The following is an 18,632-nucleotide window of genomic DNA, read 5'->3' on the forward strand; positions in this document are numbered from 1 at the left end:
ATGGCTACTACCTCAAACATGTGTGCTATGCATGACCAGGAACCAAGAGGAAGCCCATGGACAAGAAGGCGAGGACACCAAGCGCGAGGAACAAGAAGGGCCACGGAAGAAGCTCCAGCCACCGGACGACCGGTCGGGACTGGACGTCCGACGCCTGAAGACCCACCGAATGAAAGGCCTGGACCGGACGACCCGCGATCCCGCACCCAAGCCAAAATGAGCGAACGTCCGACAAGTCCACGTCCGACACACTCCAGCGTCTGGACATCCGACTGCCCCTAGAAATCTGGCGCCACCTCATCCGAGCCGAAACGCCGGACGTCCGACAAGTACCGGACGACCGGACCCTCGCGAGGCACCGGATGTCCGGTACCCATCGGACGTCCGACGCCTGTCTGTGGCTAGTGTTGTAGGCCGAAGCCCATGTACCCCTCACATACCCCTTCGTGTCCCTAGACTATATGTACTCCTCCTCCACCTCCTAGTTAGGGTTAGCATTGGTTTAGCTCATTTTAGAGATAGAGCATTGCTCATCCAAATTGGATCTACTCCACGAGAGAGACCGCGGCCTCTATGGAGAAGATCCCTTTGGATTCAAGACCTCCTTGCGGAGAAGATCATCAAGACCCCGTCGTGGGCGGCCCCATCAAGACCTCCTCACGGAGAAGACCAGTTACCTCTTGTATCGACCGTTGTTGACTTTGGATCTTGTATCTGCCTTTGTGTTCATGGATCTAGCGCATGTGTGATCATACTTGTTGGTTTGAGTGTTCTCTTGTGTTCCCCTTGTGTTTTTCCCCTCGTTTCCCTCCTTGCGTTCTTCGTGTTCAACTCGGGATCCGCTCCTTTCATGAAAGATCGGCCTAGAGGGTTCCTACCCTACATCAGCGGCTCTCCCCTCTCCAGGCGGTCGCGGCCTCATCATCGTCACGAAAGGCGTGGAGGATGTCAGCTTTACTCAAGGGGGAGCTCTCCCTGTTCCCTTTGGGGGTCACCTTCAAGACATCCTCCTCCTCTTCTTCCTCCCCGCGGGACTCACCAGGAGACAGCTCCACCAGCGTCGGTGCCGCAGGGGCCCTGGTGAGCACCGGCGGCGCCAGTCCGCGCCCGTCAAAGGTCGGCCTGGAGGCCACTACCAGCGCCCCGTCCTTGTGGTGGAACAAGGGAGTGAAGACATTCGGCGGATAATCCTGATCGTCCCCAACCAGGAGACTGAGAGCTGCAGCCAGCTCCTCACCGGACAAGGCCTTCGAGCTCAAGTGAACCTTGTCCTCTTCGTCCCCAAGCTCCCACAAGGGGCAAGTGCGAGCTTGAAGCGGGGCCACGCGCAGCATCAGGAATTCCCTCAGCAGCATGGCCCCTGTAATATTCGCCGCCTTCGCGTTGCCCGGCTTCAGGTCAGACTTCATCTGCTCCAGCACCAACGCCGACCGCTCATCAGTGAGCTTTTCGCAGGACCACCCCTTGTCAGACTGGGGCCTCTCCGTCAGCCGCCTCAAATGTGGGTGGATGCATTTAGTGTCCATCATGGCTGACTTGCTCCAGAAGCCATCGGCTTTCTTCCCCGTCTTCAAGATCGAGTTGGCCTTGCCGGCCGCGATGAAATTGACACACCCGGAGATGTGACCCTCCTTGGCACGGAGGAAGAAGAATTGGCGTAGAAGGGCCACGGACGGCATCACGCTGAGGTACGCCTCGCAGTAATAGGCGAAGATCGACAAGAGAAGGATAGAGTTGGGATGATGATGCAGCGCCTGTAGCCCGTAGTGATCAAGGACCTCGTAAAAGAAGTCAGAGAAGGGGGAACCAGCCCAGCAGCGATGCTGCTCATGAAGAAGGGGTAGAAGGTGCTTCCCTCGCGCTCAGGCACGTCGGAGCCAGCCCGGACTCCAGTCTTCCCCTTCTTGTTGCTTTCCCCCACCGTCAGCAAGCGCGTGGCGACGAGGTTCTTCTATGAAACGTTGGGCGCGTCGAGAGCGTGCTCGTACCAAGCCGGTGACGGGGTGGGCTTGACCCTCCGGGGCACCATTGGTCGCTGATGCGGGAAGGATGTGAGTAGATTTGGAGATTTCAGAGGCAGGGGCAAGAAAGGGGATCTGAGCAAGGCGAAAGGAAGCAGTGATGGCATGCGCTGTCTGCGCCAACCTTTTTGACAGTCGGGTAGTTGCCGAGGCAGCATGGGGAAGCGGAGACACCCACGTCTAATCAACCGCCACACGTCGACCAATGCCGCAGGCTTTTGGGGCTCGCGGTGCTTCGCACTTGCCCCTTGGCTTCGCCTCGAAGCCAAGCCCGAGCGTGCCTTGGGCCCGGGGGCTACTATCGGCATTCTGGGAACAGGGGTCCCCAGACTTGCCTACCTGTGGCCAATGGCGTGGCTCTGCGAGCGGGCCCGTACGAACCATCTTCACCAGCAAGGACTCAAGACCCTCGTGAGGGGCCAAGCCTCGCGAGGCGGACGACTCAAGACCTCCTCAGGAGCGGCCTCACCAGGCTGGCTCGCGAGGGGCGGAGAGATCAAGGCCAGGAAAACCTCGCGAGGTTCCGGTGACGTGAGCCATGACGACCAAGGCCTGGCGAGCGCCAGCGCGCACAATGTCCTTGTTTCCTCTTTGGTGCTAAGGAAGCAGGCGCAGGCGCAGAGTACCGAGGCGTCAAGCAAAGGTTTCCATAACGTTGCAACGAGACCAAGACTAGCCGGACGGCAAGACGGAGGTCACCATGGAGCCCAAGACGGCATCACCACCAGAGCCTTCTGCAGGTGAAGACTGCTTTTGTCAGGATAAGCTGTACTAGCTGTCCCCTTTCAAATTGGCCGTTGTTGGCTCCCTTCCCGCTCAATATTTGGGGAGAGGACCAGGGCCTCTATAAATAGGACTAGCCACCACCATAGCTAGAGAGAGGGATGGAGGGGACATATCGAGAGTAACCAGAACCACCACAAGTTCACCGAGCACAAGAACACCTCTCCTCAGGAGGTTGTTCTTCCCCTTGTACTGTTCATCCTCAGCCTGAGAAGCAATCCACCACACCACACTGGACTAGGTTATTACACCACAACGGTGGCCCGAACCAGTATAAATCTTGTGTGCTTTGTGTTGCAAGTTCGTCGAGTTAGCCCGTAAGATATTAGCAACGCTAGGACGTGGATCGATAGGGGGAGATCTTCACGCGCACCCCAAAGTCGAACCTTGAGAGTTTTGCCGGAACCCGTGATTCGATAGTATGGGACTTACTCCTCCCTTTCTTCTTCCGTCTTGGCGCCATGGCGGCGAGGAGGTTTGGTGTCAGGTCGGACTGGGGGAAGGGTCCATTATCTTCCAGAAGACGAGGGAACTACGAACTGTGCTGCCAGTAATGGAGGAGGAGCTATGTAGACAACGGCGGCCGCCTAGCCAAGCGGAAACCGAGGCAGCATGGGGAAGTGGAACACCCACGTCCCGTCAGTCGCCACGCGTCAATCAGATTCGCAGGCGGATGGGGCCCGCGGCGCTCTGCACTTGCCCTTTGGCTTCGCACCGAAGCCAAGTTCGAGCGCGCCTTGGGCCCGGGGGCTACTGTCGGCATCCTGGGAACAGGGGTACCCAGACTTGCCTGCCTGCGGCCCATGGCGTGGCTCCACCAGCAGCCCGGTATGGCCCATCATCTACAGCGACAACTCAAGACCCTCACGCGGGGCCAAGCCTCACGAGGCAGACGATGCCAAGACCTCCCTGGGGGTAGCCTCACTAGGCTGGCTCCCAAGGAGCGGAGATGTCTATGCAAGGGGAACCTCGCGAGGTTCACGTAATGTGAGCCATGACGACCAAGGCCAGCGAGCGCAGTGTACTAGTTTCCTCTTTGGTGCTAAAGAGGAAGGCGCAGGCGAGGAGTCCCAAGGCATTAGGCAAAGGTTTCCTTATCGGTGCAACAAGACCAAGGCCAGCAGGACGGCAGGACGGAGGTCACCGCGGAGCCCACAACAGCGTCACCACCAGAGTCTTTGGCAGGCGAAGACCACCTTTTGTCAGGATAGCTTGTACTAGTTGTCCCCCTTCAAACTTGGCCGTTGTGGGATCCCTTCCTGCCTAACATTTGGGAAGAGGACTACGGCCTCTATAAATAGGGCTAGCCACCACCATAGAAGGGGACGGATCATTCGGACCATCCTCAGACATACCAGCTCATCAAGCTCAAGAACACCTCTTCTCAGGAGGCAGTTCGTCCATTATACTAGTTCATCCCTAGCCCTCGAGGCAATCCACCACCACCACATTGGAGTAGGGTATTACACCACAACGGTAGCCCGAACCATTATAAATCTCTGTGTCTCGGGTTCCTTGGGTTCGTCGAGCTAGGCTTTGAGATCGTTGTGTGAGCGAGCTGGAGAGAGATAGAGAGTGAGAGAGAGAGAGAGTTCTTCATGCGCACCCTAGTGTTCGAACCTCAAGGGTTTGTCAGAACCCATGAATCTGACAACTCTATCTTTAAAAGTATAATTATCAAGCATGGTGGAGATTTCAGCTTTCGGGATTTTTCTCTTGTTGGTGATGATATATTTCATGTACTTTGCATAAGGAGGCATTTTCAAGATATCAGTCAAGCGAGTATGCAAAAAGACTGGCCTAATCATTTCAGCAAAGTGTTCGAATTCTTCATCATCTTTATTTTTAGTTGACTTGGGTGGAAATGTCATAGGTTTTTGAACCCATGGTTCTCTTTCCTTACCATGTTTTCTAGCAATAAAGTCCCTTTTATCATATATTTTATGATTGGGTTGTGGGTTATCAAAATCAACAGCTGGTTCTATCTCAACATCATTGTCTGGTTCTTTATTATTTGTTTGAGTATCTTCATGAACCTTATCATTATCTTTTTCATTATCAGAAGGTGAGTGTTCACTACCATATTGAGTTTCAGCATCGGAAATAGAAACTTCATTATCATTATCAAGAGGTTTTTCTACTTCAGTTTCACAAGAGGCATGCAAAGTCCTATCATTTTTCTTCTTTTTCTTTTTAGAAGGACTAGGTGCATCAGTGTTAACTCTTTGAGAGTCTTGTTCAATTCTTTTTGGGTGTCCCTCGGGATAAAGTGGTGCCTGAGTCATTGTACCTCCTCTCGTGGCTACTCTAACAGCTGTCGGATTAGGGGTTCCGTCAAACACTTGAGGTTCGAACACTGGGGTGCGCACGAAGGTCTCTCCCCCTAGATCACACTCTCGCAACGATCTCAAAGCCTAGCTCGCCAAACTAGAGGAACAAAGGACACAAGAGTTTATACTGGTTTGGGCCACCGTTGTGGTGTAATACCCTACTCTAGTGTGGTGTGGTGGATTTCCTTGTAGGCTGGGGATGAACAAGTACAAAGGAAGAACAACCTCCTGAGGAGAGGTGTTCTTGAGCTTGATGAGCTTGTGTGGTTGGGGATGATCTCAATGATCTGTCCTTTGCTATGGTGGTGGCTAGCCCTATTTATAGAGGCCTGGGTCGCTCGCCTAATATTAGGCGGGAAGGGATCCTACAACATCCAATTTGAAGGGGGACAACGATTACAAGTTATCCTGACAAAAGGTGGTCTTCGCCTGCCAAAGGCTTTGGTGGTGACGCCGTCGTGGGCTCCATGATGATCACTGTCTTGTCGTCCTGTTGGTCTTGGTCTTGTTGCACCGATATGGAAACCTTTGCCTGACACCTCGGGACTCCTTGCCTACGCCTGCCTCTTTAGCACCAAAGAGGAAAATGGCACTCTGCATCCTCTGGCGCCCGCCTGGCTTGGTCGTCATGGCTCACATCACGGGAACCTCACGAGGTGCCCCTCGCCTTTTTCTCTCCGCTCTTCGCGATCCAGCCTAGTGAGGCTCCCCTTGAGGAGGTCTTGTGTTGTCTGCCTCGTGAGGCTTGGCCCCTCGCGAGGGTCTTGAGCGTTGGTTGATGAAGATGGGCCGTACCAGGCCGCTGGTGGAGCCACGCCCTGGGCCGCAGGCAGGCAAGTCTGGGTACCCCATTCCCAGGATACCGACAGTAGCCCCCGGGCCCAAGGCGCGCTCGTGCATGGCTTCACGATGAAGCCAAGGGTCAAGTGCGGAGCGCCGCGGGTCCTAATAGCACGCAGCCTTGATTAACGCATGGCGATTGATGGGACGTGGGCATCTCCGCTTCCCCATGCTGCCTCGGTAACTGCCCGACTTGACGAGTCCCTGTTGCATGCAGAAAAAAGGCCATTATTACCTTAGATCATGGAGGCCGGTGGTTGGCCTCCTCTGGGCTATAAATGTAAAGGGGCTGGGGTGGAGCCCCCGTCGCCCATCTCTTCCTCCGCTCCTCCTCTTGGTTCTTCTTCTTCCTCCTTGCTTCGCTGCTACACCGCGTCATCCATATCGCCGATATGGAGGTTCTCCACCGCCGAGAAGGGAAAAGCCCCCCGCGAAGAGCTTGGAACTCTCTCGTTGAAGAAGAGGCTGGCTCGCTCATGTGATGCCATTGTGAGGCCGGAGGTGACTATGCCATGGCACGAACGGCCTCCCCCGGGCTATCTGCTTCCTTTGTACGCCCAGGCAAAGGGCTCCGGAGGAGGTAGCAGGGACCAACGCCCCCGCGCCACGGCCGCGGTGCCATGTAGTGGTGGCGCGCCCTGCCGCCCCACGAACCCACGCCGAGGGCTCCCCACGTGAACTTATGGTGTGGGTGGGGATGCCACCGAGCACATGGATCTGGTTCCCGCTATTATTCACCAAGGAGATGCCGCCGAGGGGGCTGTTGGAGTTGTGGCTGCAGCACGGTGGGTGCGACACCCCGACAACGGGGGCGGAGTTTGAGGTCGTCTCCCCTGGCAAGGTCTTCATGACTCGTGGGTGGGGTGAGGTCGCCCGCGTCTGCCGTGCGGAGGGGGCGCTCCCCATCCATTTTGAGTGCGATGGTGCCTCCACGCTGTTCTTCAAGGTCTTCGACGAGGAGGGCAATCGCCTCGAGTGCTATCCTGGAGGGGGCCGCCAGGACGGTGTGCCGGCAGGCACTCGACCCGCCCTTGGACCTGCCGACAGCTCCTCCAGGAGCAGCATCGCTACTAGTGGTCTAGCAACTCTCCCTGAGCCTGATGAGACTCCGGAGACGAGCGAAGACAGCTACGTGCCCCCAAGCTTGCGCCGTGCCTGGAGTCAGCAACGGCGTCCGCCCGTCGCCGGCGTTGATCTGGATGGGGATGATGTCGGCCCCCCGTGGCACACTGTTGATGATGGCATCGGCGGTGACGCCTGTAGATAGGGCTCCTAGAAACCTGCTTCTTTTGTTCCCTGCAAGGACTCGAGATGAACCCCATGGGGGCGTGTAAAGGGTCTAGTGTCTTTTGTTAATATTTTCCTAATTATGAAGATCTATGACTGCGTGTCTTGTTCGGCTCAGTCCCCCCTTTCCATTCTCGCGGTAGCCTAGTGCTCTACGCCAACAGGTCCCGGTCCCAGGCAGGCTACAACCGTCGCTAGTATGCCACGTCGCGATGCCGTGGTCAAGGGTAGGAGGTGAGCGGCCCGAGGTCCAGTAAGAGCTCCTGAGGCGCAATGCTCAACAGGTCCCCTTTAGCGTGCAATCCACTACCTGAAGGTAGGAAAGGAAGGCGGCATTGCCATAGCAAGGCTGCAAGAGATGGGAATCCTATGTCGCAGCGCGTGGCTGATCTGGGTGTGAGACTTATCTTAGCGGCCCAAAGTCGATTCCTTGTGCCGCGTCAGCTTCGTGCGTCAACTGGGTCGAGCTTGCGCGAGCCTCCGCTCCTTTCACGTCCTTCTATGTGTTCTGCGTCCTCAGGTCCCGGCCCTCGAGCGAGCTCAGCCGCCGCTAGTATGCCGAGTCGTGATGCCATGGTCAAGGCCAGGGGGTGAGGGCTGGAGAGCTAGTAAGAGTTCCTGAGTCGCGATGCTCAGGAGCCCCCCTTTAACACGCAAGCGAATTGTGTGAAAAAGGAGGAGCCTGCGGTGCCGTCCGCCATCAGCCTCTGGGGGTTCCTGCAAGTTAGCACGAAGGAGGAATACATGCTGCAACCGCGCTTGCCGGTCTACCACTGGTCGTTCTGCAAGAAGGTGAAGGCACTGAGGGCCTAGTGAGGTGACGTGCGCAGGGCTGCCGTGAGCTAGAGCTCGACCACTTAGATTTGTCAGCGTTGCAAGGACGGACCCGAGCACAAGCGCCGTGCCAGCATGGGTAGCCCCCATTGTGGGATGAGTAGGGGGCCGATGGGCAGCGCGGGTGGCCGCGATGGATAATTGACAAGCAGGTGATAATCATGAAATGACTCAAGCAAAGTGCCAGGTTAGCTCAGATAGATGCTAGAACGATACATGCCACTGGGACTGACTGGAGTGACCTGGGGATGATGTAGCCCATGGGGCGCCCCCAGCAGGGTAAGCTAGAGATGCAAAAGGATACGCCTCGCAGGGATAGACCCATGCGACTTGGGGATAATGCAGCCCGAGGGGCGCCCCCAACTGAATGAAGGGAAAAGAGTCACATGATGACGCCACTGGAGTGGTGTTGGAGTAGCCGATGATGCATGCCAAAGAGTCGTTCCTCACGAGCCGCCAGGGCCCTGAGCCTCAGGAGGCTCCTGGGGCTCGGGTGGTTCCTTGAGGATCGTCACCATCTCTGCCAGGACAGTGTCATGCCTGGCCTCCTGAGCCACTAGGATGCTCCACAGGTGGCGCTGGAAGGTGACGGCCGCGTTCGGTAAGCCAAATGGCATGAGAACGTAGCTGTGAGGTGGACCCTCGCACCGACCAACGCGCGAAGGCTAGAAGCGCTCCTGAGATGTGGCCCTGTTGAGCCCTTGAATGTCGACGCAGACATGCAGCCCGCTGTCCTTGCCAGGATGGGGGGCTATGCTAGGTGGTGGGTGGCGGTCGCCAAGTATGGCCCTTGCTTCTTGAAGCTCCTGGGTCGCCTTGACGATGAACTCCTGAGCACCGGGAGCTCCTCGCCCAGTGCCCTCTTGAGGGAAACGTGCGGCGAAGCATGCCTCCAAATGGTGCCCGAGCGCCTCCCTCGTGATGTTGGCTAGGTCTGAGGCCCTCCAGAAGAGAGCCCCCGAGCCTTGCCCGAGGAGGCGCCAGGCGCGCCTTGCTATGCGAGGGAGGAGGCGCCCCAGCTGTGGGCACAGCTCCTGAGGTGGTGTCGTTGGAGACGCTGCTCTCCTGAGGCCCCGGGAGGAGTAGCTGTTTCTTCTTCTTGGGGATGGCCTCGAGAGGGTACATGATGCATTCGTTGTCGGGGTCTTCGATCGCAACGGCTTGGAAGGCGCGCTCAAGGGAGCACACCGCATCTCTTTCTTCACAAGGGGTCGTGATGACGCCTCCACTCCCTGGCATCTTGAGGACGTTGTAGCCGTGGTGGGTCACGGCCATAAACTTTGCCAATGCTGGATACCCACGGATGGCGTTGTATGACAGACGAATGTGGGAGACTTTGAAGTCGATGAGCTTGGTGCGGTTGTTGTTACGCTGGCCGAAGGTGGCCGGGAGGCGACCTGCCCTATCAGGGTGGTGGAGCCGTCGGTCACTCCTGAAAAAGGCTTGGTAGGTTGTAGCTGATCGTATGGCACTTGGAGGCTATCGAATGTCTTGACGGATAGGACATTGAGCCCTGCGTCGCCGTCGATGAGGGTCTTGGTGACTTGGACGTTGCTGATGACGGGTGAACAAAGCATCGGAAGGACGCCGGCGGTCGCCGCGCACTTGAGCTGGTCCGCCGAGTGGAAGGTGATGGCGCACTTGGACCACCTAAGCTGGCGCGTGGCCTTGAGCCTAGGAAGGGCCACATTCACCTCATGAGCAACTACTTGAAGATGCGCTGGGAAGCTGGGGCCTGAGCACCGCCCAGGATGCAGGCGATAGCGCACGGCACCTAGAAGCCCCCAGCGCCCTCTTTCTGATGGTGGTCGTCGTTCCTCCTCGGTGGTGGCGGTAGTGGAGGGGGGCCAGCATTGCCCTGAGGACGGTTCTCATGAGGCTGGTCCCTCCAGGCACCTGTCGGATCACGGGTTCCGGCAAACCCTTGAGGTTTGAACACTGGGGTGCGCGCGAAGGTTTTCTCCCAATCGATCCACGCCCTAGCTCTCTAAGATCTCGTAGATGAACTCGATGAACTCAAGAGACAAATACACAAGATTTATACTGGTTCGGGCCACCGTTGTGGTGTAATACCCTACTCTAGTGTGGTGGTGGATTGCCTCTTGGGCTAATGATGAACAGTACAAGGGGAAGAACAGCCCCCTGAGGTTGAGGTGTACTTGTGCTTGGTGAACTTGTGTGGGTGAGATGATCTTGGATCCGCTCTCGACTTGTGATGAGGTCGATCCTCCCTCCCCCTACTATGGTGGCTAGTTCTACTTATATAGGCCCTGGTCCTCTCCCAAAATATTGAGCGGGAAGGGAGCCAACAACGACCAATTCGAAAGGGGACAGCTAGTACACGTTATCCTGACAAAAGTTGGTCTTCGCCTGCCAAAGGTTCTCATGATGACGCCGTCTTGGGCTCCATGGTGACCTCCGTCCTGCTGTCCTTCTAGTCTTGGTCTCGTGGCACCAATATGGAAACCTTTGCTTGATGCCTCGGTACTCTATGCCTGCGCTTGCCCCCTTGGCACCAAAGGGGAAACAAGGACACTGCGCGCTGGCACCCGCCTGGTCTCGATCGTCATGGCTCACGTTACGAGGACCTCGCGAGGTTTGCCCTACCTTGATCTCTACGCCCCTCGTGAGCCTGCCTGGCGAGGCTGCTCCTGAGGAGGTCTTGCGCAATCCGCCTCGCGAGGCTTGGCCCCTCGCGAGGGTCTTGAATGCCTTGTCGATGAAGATGGGCCGTACAGACCTGCCAGCCCAGCCACGCCATGGGCCACAGGCAGGCAAGTCTGGGGACCCCCGTTCCCAGAACGCCGACAGTAGCCCCCGATCCCAAGGCGCGCTCGGTCTTGGCTTTGAGGCGAAGCCAGAAGGTCAACCGCGGAGCATCACGGGCCCCAAAATCATGCGGCCTCGATTGACACGTGGCGGTTGATTGGACATGGGCGTCTCTGCTTCCCCACGCCGCCTCGGCAACTGCCTGACTTGACAAGTCCCTGCGACATGCAAGCAAAGCCATCATTACGTGTGATCATGGGGGGTGTTGGTTGGCCTTCTCCTGCTATAAATGGGGAGGGGGGCAGAGCCCCCATCGCTCATCTCTTCCCATTCCACTTGCTTCTTCTTCCTCTGCTCCACCATCGACTCCAATGGCGCCGTTGAAGAGGTTCTCCGCCGCGGTGAAAGGAAAGGCCCCTCGCGAGGGGCCCGGCTCCCCGGCGCCTAAACAGGGACGCGGCTGCCCCCGCAAGCACACCATGACTCCCGCCGTGGCCCCCTACTCCCGGGGTGGTGCCGCTGTGCGTGGCGGGGGTCAATCATGTCGCGGTAGCCCCGTCGATGAGGGAATGCGCGCCGTGGTTGCACAGCCTCCCCGGCCACGCTTCCACTCGGCAGAGGTGCTACCGGAGTTCGTTGTCTAGTCGGTGGATCCGGCCGGCAACTGGCTCCAGCTTCTGCGCTGTCAGATTTCGGGTTCCGGCAGACCCTTGAGGTTCGAACACTGGGGTGCGTGCGGAGATTTCGCCTCCTACCTACCTGCACCCCTCCGCCATCCTAGGATCTAAACTAAGGAAAGAACAACACAAGAGACACAGGGTTTATACTGGTTCGGGCCACCGTTGTGGTGTAATACCCTACTCCAGTGTGTGGTGTGTGGATTGCCTCTTGGGCTGATGATGATGAACAATACAAGGAAGAATAGCCTCGCGAGAGTCTGTTCTTGGCTGAGGCGATGAACTGCTGGGAGGAGTTCAGCCACCTTTCTCTCTCTCTCTCTCTCTCTCTCTGCTCTCCTTTGGCCGACCCTTCTAACGAGCCTCTTCCTTCCTACCTCTTTTTCGTCCCCCCCTCTATGTGGGTGGCTGGTCCTATTTATAGAGGCCCTGGTCCTCTTCCCAAATATTGAGCGGGAAGGGAGCCAACAATGGCGGGCTAATTTGAAGGGGGACAGCAAGTATCAGCTATCCTGACAAAAGTAGTCTTAGCCTGCGCAAAGCTCAGGTGATGACGCCGTCTTGGGCTCCACGGTGACCTCCTTCTCGTAGTCCTCCTGGTCTTGGTCTCGTTGCACCGAAATGGCAACCTTTGCCTAATGCCTCGGTACTCCGCGGCTGCGCTTGCCCCCTTTGCACCAAAGAGGAAAGGAGGACGCTGCGCGGGCTGGCATCCGCCTGGCGCCCTGAGTTGTCATGGCTTGCGTCATGGGCGCCTCGTGAGGTACCCCGCCTTGATCCCTCCGCCTCCTCGTGAGCCAGCCTAACGAGGCCATGCTTGAGGAAGCTTCGCGTCGTCCGCCCCGCGAGGCTTGGCCCCTCGCGAGGATCTTGGGTTTGTGTTGGTGAAGATGGGCCATGCTGGGCGCCCCCTTGAGCCACGCCGCAAGCCGCAGGCAGGCAAGTCTGGGGACCCCCATTCCCAGAACGCCAACAGTAGCCCCCGGGCCCAAGGCGCGCCCGGACATGGCCGTGCAGGGAGGCGGAAGGGAAAGAGCGAAGCGCCGCGGGCCCTAACAGCCTGCGGCCTGGGGCGCCGCGTGGCGGTTGACTGGACGTGGGCGCCTCAGTAACCGCGCGAGTTGATAAAGGAGTGGCATCCGCCTAGGCTCTGCTTCTTGCTTTCTCCGGTTGCTGCTCAGATCCCCTTTCTTGCGCCTCTCCTTCCTTCCTCCGAGATTTCCAGATCTGCTCTGACCGTGCGGCCTAGGGAGCCATGGCGCCTCGTCAGCCCCCAGCCACAGCTTGGTACTCGTCTGCCCTAGACTCGCCGAACGTGTCGGAGGCGGGCTTTGCCCGGTTGCGCCGGATGGCGACGGCGTGGGGCATCGACGGGGAGAAGGTGTTCAAGGCCGGCTCCGCCACCCCTGAGGGTCAAAGGAGCACCTTCTATCCGCTCTTCGTAAGTGCCATTGTTGCTGGCCTGGTGCCTCCCTTCTCCGAGTTCTTCTTCTCTGTCCTCTGCCATTACAAGCTACAGGCTCTGCATCTCCATCCCAACTCCGTCCTTCTCCTGGCAATCTTTGCTTATTATTGCGAAGCACATGTTGGGGTGCAGCCCTCAGTGGCCTTGCTGCCCCACTACTTCTACCTCCGGACCTCTCGTGGGACCGCTTCCGCGTGCGCGAGCTTCGTTGCGTCGGGCGGCGCCATTGCCATCTCGAACTCTGGGAAGAGGATTGAGGGCTTCAGGAGCAAGTGGATCTTGGTGGATGCTGGGCGCATCCACCCTCGGCTGATCCTGCCCACAGAGCAGCCCACGAGCTCCAGCGACTGGGGTCGAGTGGAGCTCACGGATCCCCGCGCGAAGATGGTGCTGGAGAAGATGGACGCGGATCTGAGGCCGGCCGACATGGCGGCGGCGAAGCTGACCGGCGCGTCGCTGCTGAGGGAGTTCCTGGAGCACCGGCTGGCTCCGCTTCGGCAGTACTCGCTTCCAATGTGGAGGCCTCGTCCGAACCCCGCGGCCTTGGCCGCCGGAGACCTGGCTGCGGTTCTCCAATCTCTGGTTGGGGGAAATGTGGCGAGGCTGGAGGGCGCTCCTACGCCCTTGTTCCTCCGCAATGACTGGGAGCGGGTGGTGAAGTCCATGCCCGTCTTCAACGGGGATGGGCCAGTGCCCCTGGAAGCTCCTGAGGAATCGGTGGACATGCCCTCCGGCGACTCCAGCGAAGAGGAAGAGGGAGGGGAGCACGGAAATGGGCCTGACTCTGAGGCGACTGACGGAGAGTCGAGGGCTCCCCTCCTCCGGCGCAGGTCCCGTGTTCTCCGCCTCTCTCCGAATGATGACGACGAGGATGATGACGAAGACGATGACGAGCAGGACGGCGGGAGCTCGCCCCGATCCCGAAGAAGGACAGGACCGGGCTGATCTCCCGCGGGTCTCCCTCGGCCCCTGGGCGAACCGCAGACGCACCTTGTGCCTCCAAGCTTCCTAAGGTTGACCCTTCCAGCCGGCTTTCAGGCTTCAAATTTGGCCGGAGGCCGCTTGAGCTCACTGGCGACGACCCGTAAGCATTCGATTCTTGTATTTATCTCTTGCTCTGCTTCTGAGGCTTGACGTCCGCATCTTTGGATAGGTTGGCGCCCGCAGCAAAGAAGCCGAAGGGGGCTCCCGAGGTTCCATCTGTGGCGGCGCTTCTGCCCGCGAAGGAAGGTGACCGCGACGCACAGGCTTCTCCTGCCCAGTCGTCCTCGCGAGGTCTGGCTGAGCCAGATGGGGCGAGCTTAGCCCCCACGACCCAAGTGGCTCCCGAGGTGCTCTTGCCTGCCGCCGCCACTACAGCTGTCGGGGTGCGGCAGACTCCGCCTCAGGATGCTGCGGCTGCGCTGCCGCCTTCTCCTCCTACTCCACCGGCCGCTGTCTCTCCGACTCCTTCTGCCGTTCTGTATCGTGCTGTTGCTGAGCTGGACCAACTGCGGCAGGATGTTCTTGGTGCCGACCCCCGCTTGGTGGATGGGCGTTTGGAGCTGGCTTCTGGATGGGTTCGCTCCGACGCCTCAATTCGGGCGGCACTGGTCCAGGCCTCGACGGCATGCAACGAGGAGAAGCAGGCCATCCTGGAGGCGAAGGCTGCCCGTGATGCAGCCTTGGGGGAGGTGGTCGACGTCCGCGGTCGCTGCAAGGCGCTGGAGGACGAGCTGCAAGACCTGCGGGATCGGCTCGTGGAAGAGGTCCGCCTTCGCCAAGAGAAGGAAGAAGGCGTGAAGGCTCGTGAGGCAGCCGTTGAGGGCTGGGAGGCCAAGCTCAGGAAGCGCCGCGACCGCCTAGGCACGCTGGAGCAGGAGTTGGGGGCAAGGAAGGCCGAGCTGGACGGCAAGGCCCTAGTTCTTGCCGAGGACCGCGCGGCCTACACGGAGTTGGAGGCGAAGGCTCGCTCCTCGCTGAGGACGCTTTACGACAGCGGCCTGGAGAGCCCGCTGGCTAGCGCCGAGGACGGCCCCGCCAAGCTGCTTCCCTTCCTGGTTCACGCTCTTGAAGATGTCGCCCTTGGCCTTGGCCCCACAACCGAGGCCGAGGCGCGTGTCCTGTCTGCTGCAGCACTGACGCGGGTCCTCACCCACATCTACCTTCGCGATCCCGGTGTCGACCTGGACAGCCTGCTAGAGCCAATGAGCGGTGAGCGTGCCGCTGCCGCTGCCGAGGTCGTGAAGGGTCGCGTGGAGGTTCTGCTGGGGAAGTTCCAGGCCTTCAGCACCAAGCCGGAGCAAGGCGCTGCCGACCCCGCTGCTCCGTGAGGCGAACCCGCTCCGTGCTGCTCCCCCACCACCAAGTGACTCCGTCGTGGCTTCTGTCCTGCTTTTAATTCCTGCACACGTACCATGCCTCGGGGAGGCGTTTAAAATTTCGTTTGGCATTGAAATAACAGTGTGGACTATAATATTTGCTTTTGAATTCCTTGAGATTAGCGCTTTTCCTTCCTACTTGCTTATGTTCTACGTCGGCAGAGCCCGGCCCCGCGCGTACCTCACCCAGCAATAGTACCAACCGGAAACCAGGATGGGACCAAGGAGTGAGGGGCTATGTGACAAGTTAGGCTCCTCAGTCGCGATGCTTAGGAGTCCCCCTTGGTGCACGAACAGCAAGTAGGGAGGTGTGATGCGGGTGGATCCATCGTTCGACGTCTGCAGGGCCCGACCACGCGCGTGCCTCACCCAGCGATGGTCCCGACTGGAAACCAGGACGGGGCCACGGAGTGAGGGGCTACGTGACCAGTTAAGCTCCTGAGTCGCGATGATCAGGAGTCCCCCTTGACGCTCAAATGGCCTTCGTACCTTGGCTCCGCTCGGGAGAGACGCGTGACGAACCAGGCCCGGGGGGACCTGGCTGGGCGGCGTGCGTCTGGGTGTGACCCAGGCACAGCCCCCGTGCCCAGCCCCCTCGCACAGCACTCCCGAGGGGAGGCGTTATGATGAGGCTAGACACTGAGCTCTGGGCTCCCTGAGGTTGATGCGGCCCGGGGGCCACCCTCAGTTGTTTATCACCAGCGCGGAGCATAGTGCTACCGTATGTGTACGGGCATAGCCGCTCCTCGGTAGTGTCGTCAGCCAGCACGAAGCATGGTGCTTCCACTGGTATGTGGGAAGGGGCCCCCCTCCGGGAGGAGCCCCCGGGGCGTGTACAGCCCCGCCCTGACACGTGGCTGGCACGATAGGGCCTGGCGAGGTGTATTTGGGCACCCGTGAGCCAGCGCGGGACTCACGGTGCCCTACCTCTAGGCGGGTTGCGCCTGGCACTGGGCCTTATCTTGTGATGTGTCCCTGCAAATTTGGTTAGATGTCGGCACTCTATGTCCTCGGGTCCCGGCCCGCGAGCTAGTCTCAGCCGTCGCTGGTATGCCAGGTCGCGATGCCATGGAAAAGGCCAGAGGGTGAGGACTGGAGAGCCAGTAAGAGCACTGAGTCGCGATGCTCAGGTGCCCCCCCTTTAACGTGCAAGTAGTCGGCATGGAGGAGAAGAGGTGCCGTGGACCAGCGTCAAATAATCAAGCATGGTGGTCCTAACGCATGATCGGAAATAAACGCAAACGGGATACATGCCACTGGGCCTGGCCCGAGCGGATTGGGGATCATGCAGCCTGAGGGGCGCCCCCAACAAGGTAAGCTAACAACATGGAACAAAGGGATACACGCCGCAGGGACGGACCCACGCGGCCTGGGAATAATGCAGCCCTGGGGGCGCCCCCAGCTGGAAGTAAAACTCGAAAGATGTCACCTGATGTTGTTGAGGACGAAGGGGTGTTGGTGTAGCAGGCTCGGGGGGCTGCGGGAGCCAATTCTCACGAGCCCCCCAGGCCCAGGGGCCTCGGGAGGCTCCGGAGGCGCTGGCGGCTCCTCGCGGGCCATCTCCATCTCTGCCAGGGCTGCGGAACGCCTAGCCTCTCGTGCCTCCGTGATGCCCCTCATGAGGCGCTGGTACGCGTCAGCCGCGTTCGGCAAGCCGTAAGGCATGCGAACGTAGCTGTGGGGTGGACCTCCGCAGCGCCCCACTCGCGAGGGCCAGAGGCGCTCCAGAGAGGCGACTCGGTTGAGCCCTGGTATGTCGATGCAGACGCGCAGCCCACCATCCTCGCCTGGATGGGGGGCCACTGCTGGTAGGCGGCGGGCGCCTCTCATGACTCTTGACTCCTGTAGCTCCTGAATGGCCTTGCTAATGAACTCCTGTGGGTCTGGATCTCCTTGCCTTGCTCCTTCTTGAGGGAAACGTTCTTCAAAACACGCCTCCATGTGGTGCCCAAGAGCCTCCCTCGTGACCCCAGCTAGGTTGGTGGCCCCCCAGGGGAGAGCCCCCGAGCCCTGCCTGAGGAGGGCGCCGGGCACGCTTTCCTATGCGATGGAGGGAGGATCCCCTTGGGCAGGCGTGGGCCCAGAGGGGCCTGCCTCCTGAGTGGTCGAGCCGGACAATGTCTTCTACTTCTTGGGGGTGGTCTCGGGAAGCCTCCTACTTCCGCGATCCGGGTCTTCCATTGATGCGGCCTGAAAGGCTCGTTCCAGGGAACACACCGCGTCCTTCTCTTCACAGGGCACCGTGATTACTCCGCCACTTCCTGTCATCTTGAGGACGTTGTAGCCGTGGTGAGTTACGGCCATGAACTTGGCCAGCGCTGGGTATCCAAGGATGGCGTTGTACGGCAGGCGAATGTGAGCGATGTCAAAGTCGATGAGCTCGGTGCGGTAGTTGTTGCGTGCCCCGAAGGTGACAGGGAGGCGGACCTGCCCAATCGGGACCGTGGAGCCGTCAGCGATGTCGGAGAAGGGCTTGGTTGGCTGAAGCTGGCTGTAGGGCACTTGGAGGTTGTTGAACGTCTCCACGGACAGGACGTTGAGCCCTGCCCCGCCATCGATGAGGGTCTAGGTGACCACCACGTTGCTGATGATTGGGGAACAAAGCATCGGGAGGACTCCGGCTGTTGCCGCGCACTTGAGCTGATCTGCTGAGCTGAACGTGATGCCGCACGCTGACCACCTAAGAGGGCATGTGGCTTCGAGTCCGGGGAGTGCTGCGTTCACTTCGCGGGCGAACTGCTTGAAGATGCGCTGCGAGGCTGGGGCTTGTGCTCCACCCAAGATGCAGGCGATCGCGCGCGGCTCCTGGAAGCCCCCAGCCTCCTCGTCCTGATGGCGGTCCTTGTTTCTCCTTGGCTGCTGCGGCAGCGGTGGGAGTTGCCTAGCGGGCGATCCTCGCGAGGCTGATCCCTCCTGTCTCCCTCGCGAGGCTGATCCCTCCATCCTCTCTCGCGAGGCGGGTCTTGCCAGCGATCCTCGCGAGGTTGGTCGCACCACCCTTGGCGCGGCCCACGGTCTTCCCAGCGTCTTGTGTTTCTTCCTCCTCCTCGACCGTAGCTCCGATCACCGTGGTCGGGGCGACGGCCGATCCTTCCTTCATGCACGGTTCAGAGTTCTTGGCATTCATTGGTGTTGTGGGTGTGGAGGTCGTGGTACACGCAGTACTGGCTGCCCTTGGGAGGTTCAGGCTGATCTCTGCCCCGCTTGGTGTCTAGTTCTGCCGCGAGCACTGCAGCCCCCTTGCACTTCACATCCTTGGCCTTGAG

The sequence above is a fragment of the Triticum urartu genome, chromosome 4 (assembly GCF_003073215.2).
Source record: "Triticum urartu cultivar G1812 chromosome 4, Tu2.1, whole genome shotgun sequence".
Classification (NCBI taxonomy): Eukaryota; Viridiplantae; Streptophyta; class Magnoliopsida; order Poales; family Poaceae; genus Triticum; species Triticum urartu.